We start from the raw sequence: 8187 nt of genomic DNA on the forward strand, positions 1-8187 counted from the left end.
TCTCTTTAAAATTATTAGTCATAAACAATAAGAAAAAACTGATAAGCTGTCGCATATCAGAGCAGGCTAAAAAAGACACAACAACTAAATGCAATGTTATATCTATCCTGAATTGAATCCTGGAACAGGAAAAGGACATAAGTGAAAAAAAATAGGTGAAATATGAATAATACCTATTGTGAAATTAATAGTATCATACCAATGTTAATTTCTCAGTTTCGATAAATGTATCATAGTCAAGTAAGATGTTAATATTAGGGGAAACCATATTATCTTTGTAACTTCTCATTTGTAACTTTTTGTAAACCTAAAATTATTCCAAAACAAAGAGGCTTATTTAAAAATAAAGCCTGTAGAAGAATTCTAAGAGGGAAGTATACTCTGCCAGGTTTAACTGAAACCTGGTTCAGTGTCCTGGTAAGATCCTACTTATGATTCAAGATTTACCTCGATGGTGACTCTGCCTGTGAGCTGCCTCCTTTAACTCCCCCAGACATAGGGTTTCCATAGCACCTGGTACTTACCTCCTAAGTGTACTTATTGCAGTGTCTCCCCACTGGATGGGTAACCTGAAAGGACCAGGATGTGGTCATTATTTTGTGTTCAATGTCTGGCAAAATGCCTCCAGAGGGCATATATGCATTTAATAAATACATGTGTGTTTGAGCCAAGTTGGTTATGAAGGAAACACAACCATTTTAATGTAAGAAATAAAGTGAAGAAAAACCATCCATTACTACTTCCTTAAAAATCAAGTGCCCCCTGGAAAATTCTTTTCTGCTTACTGTTCGCTCTGAAACACCCTATATTTCTTTGGAAATAAAATATAGCCAAGACCATTGCCTCATATCACAGAGAACTATAGCAACCAGAGCGAGACCGAGATGAAAAGCAGAGGTTTAATTAGCCTTGCTCTGGTGACATTTTTCCTAATAGTAAACTATGCACCCTAGCAATCCCACTCCTAATTACTAGGGGAATTATGCCTTTAAAAGTAAACCCTAACCAGATGATGTTTAATGGGCCAGAGAGGCAGGAAATATTTGACATCAGTAGTCTCTTGGTGTGTTGTTCTGCTTTTATCTTTGTGGGTTTCTTTTCCATGAAATGATCAAGAGTTACCGTGACTTTATTCCCATAGGCTGAAAATTAGCCGGCTAAGCGGGAGCCCAAATCAGATTCTGATGACTAAGAATTAATCTATTTTAGCGGAAGCGCGTCTAACGGAAATCAGTGCAGCTCTTCTCTGTCACAGCAGAGTGGGTGCTGCTGTCACCTGTGATCGATACACAGTTAGCCGAATGTGGAAATCATTCAGGTCTGAGTCCCTTTGTTCTCTGGCCAATATTGTTCTAATTTCATTTTTTTCCCCAGAGTACATTTGTTCACATGCACAGCTTTCACAAGGTCAACAAAATCCTCACCATGAGGGTTAAAAAGAAGTGTTGTAAGAGAGCATTTAAATCCCTTTAGCATAACTACCTGTAGTGGGAATTTCCACCAGACTTTGCGATCCTGGCTTATTCCAGTTATTTTGAGAGATGGTAGAAAGTTGTTATTACTTTTAAGTTCAAAGTTTAAAGACCTTTCAAATTAGTTTATATTTTGCTATATCACAGGAAAAAAGCAAATGATAAAACAGTATGATAAGTAACTGTAACTCAAAGAAGCTATCCATAGGGAATTTATTTATTCACAATGTATTCAGCATTTATTTCGTGAGTCCCTACTATTACCAGGCATCATGGCAAGTGTTTAATGTCACTTGCTGTGGCAAGAATTGGTGAATAGCACTGGGCAATCAGTTGGTTGGAGCACCTTCCCATACACCAAAAGGCTGGGGGTTCAATCCCTGGTCAGGGCACATATCTAGATTGCAACTTCAATCCCCAGTCAGGGCACATATAGGAGGCAACCAATTGAGATTTCTCTCTCACATTGATGTTTCTCTCTCTCTCTCCCCACAGCTGGCCACGTTATGAAAATGGGCCATGTTTTCATGCTAAGTCCTTTCTCGCATCCCTGAGTGCCCTGTCAACTTTCTGGTCTGGGAGTTCTGCCCTTTTCTGAGGTCTTGGCCTCACCATTTCCTTTCCTCTCTCTCAGCCCAAGAAACCCTCAACTATCTTCCTTTCAAGTATCAAAGTTGGAGTCATTTTTCCCTCTTTTTTTGCTTGTTCATTTTTGTTATATAAACTCTTTGACCCACTTCCTTTAAGGACTTCTTTCAGAGTCTCAAGAGACTAGTTAAGAAGCATTGAAAACAAATCAAAGCAAAATTCAACCAGCCAACAGCAACCAAACTAAACTTACAAATGAATGCAATTGTATTTTTTCTTTTTACTTTCCTTGTAGAAAAAAATACTGAAACTTCTGGATTTCTCTAACCAATTAGGGGGTGGGTGAATGTGCATAAAAGAAAGTATAATCAGAAATATTGACATTTCAAGATCTTATTACATGATGTAACAGGCATGCCCTATTGAACACTGCTAGTCTGGTGTTGAGCATCTCAATAAACCTTGGCCAATTGTGGTCCCTTTCCAGGAATATTAGAATTGTAAGTCAGAAATGATAGCTTTCCTTTGGTGTTAAAAAATTTAAAATGTAGAACATAAGCGCTATTAGCGGTTGTGGTTTTGCTCTTATAGACATGGGAACCAGAGGAAACTCATCTGCAGACCAAGAAAGAAGCATGTGGTGGGGAGAATTCGAAGAGGAACGGAGATGCAGGCAGAATAAGAAACACAGTCACATTTCTTCTAAAAGCCGGTGTCATTGGTTTCAGATTTCTGACTACATTCTAATTACTGGATTCTGTAAGCTGGGTTTCTGCCACCTGTGACCCAAAGCCCTGTGACAAATAACCACTTCATAGGGTTTCTGTTCAGTTTAGACACAGAACATGCTGTCAATTCCTTAGAAGAATGTCTGGTACTTAGCAAGCATCTGGATTGCTGCTGTTACTGTTTAAAACAATTCACTTTATGGTATTTGACGTGTGGTTGTCAAGATTTTGTAATCACTATCTATGCTTGTCTAAGACAAAATGATTTACTCATTTTCTATCCATTCTATTGATGGTTAGATTAAGGAATCATTCCTGCTCCTTCTCACTCCTGTGTGCCCTTGGACACCATTCCTTCCTTAGGGCAGTGTCTGACACAGAGTGAGCATGAAATGATGATTTGTTCACTTAGTGCATTTGGCATAGAATATAGTAACACTTGATTAATTTCTGTTATTTAAGAATAAGCAAACCAAACTATCACCCCTAACTGTTGCCATACATGTTGAAATAAAAACAGTGTTAATGAAAAAAGTTCTGTCATTTTTAAAAAAACGTCTGATAAAACTTCTGTTGACAAAGTACACTTTGGTGTTGTATTAATTCCAAAAACCGATCTACTTTTGCAGGCTTGGGATTTCTTTAATAAAAATTCACATAAAGTTATCATGTCCTGAATGTATCTTACTTTAATGAAGGAAGAACAGCTTTACTTAGGGTAAACAGTACAGAAAATCACCATTTTATGAAATCTGCCACAAATTTTTTACTATACATTATGATTTTATACTTCCTTATTTGCAGATTTTAAAAGATATTTCAAAAATGGCCTCCATTGTTCATTTTTGCATGATTTGTGGTAGAGACGATAGTTGTCTAGGAAAGCATGTTAATATTAAACTCTCCTATTTGAGGGAAATGTTCACTTAACAAAGGTACTTTCCTGATGACTGAGCTGCCTTGACATTCCATTGTGATTCCATTTAGTACTATGAAAGTTTCACATTATTTATTAGCAAATTTTGTGCTTTATTCTACTCCTTCAGAGTGGACCAAAGAAATCTCCAAAAGGATTTTAACTTTGGCTTTTTCACTTTCTTTAAGACCATTCCTTTCCACTAATTTTTTTTTCTGTCTTGAAGCCTTGTTTATATCTGTTTTGGAGAAGAGCATGTCAGGGTGTTGTCTAATGAAAGCCTTCAGAAATAAACACAGATATAAGGAAAACTGTCTTTGATCTTACCTGAAAACAGATGGAGAAGATTCAGAATGGGAATTATGCAATGAAAGAATAAGGGTTGACATTAAAGCAGTGAAAATTTGTTTTGTGATGTTTTGTTTGCCATGGCTGCCTTTATTTCATTGCTTAAAGCAGGTGTGTCAAACTCATTTTCATTGGGGGCCACGTTAGCCTCACAGTTGCCTTCAAAGAGCTGAATGTAATTTTAGGACTATATAAATGTAATGACTCCTTAACTAGGGGCAAGGAACTCAGTGCTGCCACTGGATAGAAACAAGGTGACAGGCCTGCTAAAACAAGGTGGAGGGCCGGATTCGGCCAGTGGGCCTTGTGTTTGCCACCTGTGGCTTAAAGCCATGAATCCACCTCCTAGAGAAATCTGCACATCAGTGTAAACAAAATTATTCATGGCATTTAAGAATCCACAAACATGTTGAATGTCTTCTACGTATTCTATGTTAAAAACACGTGTTCTAAAGAACTATTTCCCTAAAATAAAGATTGTTTAATACTTAACTAAGTTGCTCTCCATGAAGATTTGTTCAAATGGGAAGTATGGTTTTGGTTGTTTCATTTCTGAATTGACTTAATATTTGCTTATTGAAATATTGAAGTACTAAAGCCACTTTTGGCTCTGTGAATCCTTGAAAGATACGTTTTCTGCAAAATGTGAGTGTGTTTACATTACAAATGCTGAAACTGAGAGAAGCACCTGCTCTGTTTGAAACAGTGCCTGCTGGAATGGGGTATACATCAGAATTTGGGGAGCAGAATCAGTTTACAGAGTTCACTATATAGGATTAGATGGAAATTAAATTTAGTTTCATTAATCATAAGGAGTCGAAACATTAAAATGTTCTAAGTATTATCTTCTAATACCATAAATAAAATTGGGATGAGTTATTGTTTCACATAAAATAATAAATCAAGAACACAAAAATGGCCAGGGATACTTATGACTATTTTTTCTGCCAACCATCTCAGTAGAAGGCTTCTGCTGGTGGTAATGGTTTGTACATGGTTTACTGGAGTATTTATCTATAGCAATAGCTCAGCCTCTCTGCAATATGTATTTTGAAAAATATGAATGGTCATCATGGTAGACAAAGGATATTTGGTGCTTTCCTTCAGTAGTGTATGTTTAGAACAAAAGGCACATGATACATATATATGATTACATATAATATATATTCTATGCAAATGTAAATATTGTATGTGTATATATTTATATAAATGTAAATATGGCTGTCTGGAAAAAGTCCAGCCATTTTCAATATCATGAGAACAGTTTATACGACATCCGTGTAACTAGCAGCCAAGGAGAGTAAAGTGGAATGCACATGCATGAGCAATAATGACTTCACTGGACTACTCAGTGGGGGCAGTAGACACCGTTGAGTGAGCATGTGCACTGTGTGACTGTCACATTCCAAATGACTGAGCGAGTAGAGCAACAAACCTGCATCAAATATCAAATTTTGCATTAATCTTGAACATTACAGAAACTAATCGATGATTCAGAAGTATTTTGGGGAAGATGCAATGAATGCAGCACAAATAAAAGTATGGCACAAATGCTTCAAAGGTGGTCAAGAATCTGTTGAAAGTGATGCATGTTCTGGGAGGCCTGCCACAAGCAGAACACCTGAGAGTGTTGAACGTGTAAAGGCTGTAATCAACCAATATCAGGGACTGACAGTGCGAGAACTAGAAGTTGATCTAGGGACTCCAAAAACTACCATGTCCGAGATTTTGATGCAGAATCTTGGCATAAAACATGCTATGGCAAAATTATTCCATGGCTTCTGCTACCAGAGCAGAAGGAACATTGTGCTGTCGTTGCTAATGACTTGATTCAAACCGCTATCAACAAATTAGATTTCCTCAGAAGTTCATAACCTGAGATGAATAGTGAGTAGGTCTATGCCTATGATCTGGAAACAAAGGCCCAATCATCCCAATGGAAGTCGCCTGGTTCTCCACATTCGAAGAAGATGAAGCAAAGTTGCAGCAAGATCAAGACCACCTTAACTGTATATTTTGATTGGGGAGGTGTTGTCCATCACGAGTACACCCCTCCAGCCCAAGCAATTAATAAGGAGTACTACCTCAATGTTCTTCTTCAATTGAGAGATGCAATATGACCAAAATGGCCGCAGCTATGGACAACTGGTGATTGGCAGCTTCATCACAATAATGCACCCACTCATGTATCACATCTTGTGCACAGTTTTTTGGGTTGAAACATCAAAGCACCCAGGTGACTCAGCACCCCTACAGCCTAGATTTGGCACCCTGTGGCTTTTGGCTTTCCCTAAAACTAAGATCACCTTTGAAAAGGAAGAGATTTCAGACCATCAGTGAGATTCAGGAAAATATGACAAGACAGCTGATGGTAATTCCAACAAAAAAATTCATATTCTGAACAGTAGGAGAGATGCTGGGAGAACTGTGTGAGGTCCCAAGGTACCTACCTTGAAGTGGACTGAGGTGTCACTGTCCTATGTACAATGTTTCTTGTATCTTGTATCTTCTTCAATAAATATCTCTACTTTTCATATTACATGGCTAGATACTTTCTGGACATACCTCATTGTATATTACATACAACTGTTTGTTTTTACTTCTCAGATAGACCACAGAAGACTGATATTTTCAGAGAATTTTTAAAGGATCTGAAGTAAGTATGAATTTCTTGATCAGTGTTTTAAAGCTTTTTGACTGAAACCCTGAGTAAGATATACACACGACCTGTTATACTGTACATATATGTAAAAACAATTTCATAGAAATATACTTTTGCTTACTATCTATAATATTTAAATATTTAAATGAAGTGTAATATACTTGAATATTTATTTTTTCATTATTTCCACTTCATTTTAATCTATTTTATTTTAAAAATTTCTGTATCCCTAAATTGTTTTCACAACCCTGAAGGATGAAAAGAGTTTTAAAAATCCAGCTCAAAGATAAAGGTTCTTAAAATGTGGTGTGTGAAAGAAATTTCCAAGGAGTTCTTTCAAATGCAGATTATCAGGCTCATTCTCAGAGATTCTGATTCACTAGGATGGTGTGCAGTTCAGGAATCTGCAGTACTAGGAAGCTTCCATGATCATTTTAATGCAGATTAGTAGAGAGAGTTTCCATCTATCAATAGTAATCTATGTTCTGCCTTTGCATTAAGTTAGATCTGCTGAAAATGACACATTTGCACCAGGCCATGTTGGCCTTCAGTTGGGTTGCTTTTACTGACACAAACTTTGGAGACTTGTCCTCAGTTTCCATGGAAGAGTGCAAGAAGAAATTTAATATTGCACTTTCGCAGGCATGTCATTGAGACCAGAGTCTTCATAACACAGCAGTGCTGCTTCTGTGAAGCTTCAAGTGAAATTATTTTCAATACTATGCACCAGAGAAGGCTTCACTTCCTTTAAAGAATTGTTATTTTCTTCTTATTATCAAAGAGAATCGTGTAACTGACTACAGTTTACCCTTGAACAGTGCAAAGGTGTAGGGGAACCAACCTCCCATGAAGTCTGAAACCTGTGTATAGGTTTTGTCTCCCCCAAAACTTTACTAAAAACTTACTGTTGACCAGAAGCTTTGCTGATAACATAAACAGTCAGTTAATGCATATTTTATGTTATAGATATTATATACTGTATTCTTACAATAAAGTAAATTAGAGAAAAGAAAATTTTAAAAAATCACAACTCATTTTCTATCTCTGTTTATTAACACAAAATACCACAATAATATGTTCCTATGGTATTTTATTTAATTAAAACAGTGGTAGGCAATAGAGTTAAATTTGACTGAAAAGTTTATTAGAAATATATTTTGGTCTTAGAAAATATACATTGTGATTCTTTCAAGAATTTGAGTCTGATGTTTTGGAAAATGAGACCAGAGATCCCTATGTTGACGACAAGCAGCAATTACTCAGATGCTTATGGATGTTTGTTTTTGTGTCTATGTCCCAGCCCCTAACAGTTTTAGATAAAATTTCTACACTCAATATCAATGATGACTCTTCAATATTTTCAAGTGATCCCTCTATGCTAAATTTTATCTCTGGGCTATGGAAGAAAGAATTAAAATAATTTTTCCCCCTAGAGACTCGCCTTTCATTCATTTTGGCCCGGCTCAAAGCCTT

Source organism: Phyllostomus hastatus, unplaced genomic scaffold (genome assembly GCF_019186645.2).
Source record: "Phyllostomus hastatus isolate PE091 unplaced genomic scaffold, TTU_PhHast_1.1 phas_scaffold_1674, whole genome shotgun sequence".
NCBI classification, from domain to species: Eukaryota; Metazoa; Chordata; class Mammalia; order Chiroptera; family Phyllostomidae; genus Phyllostomus; species Phyllostomus hastatus.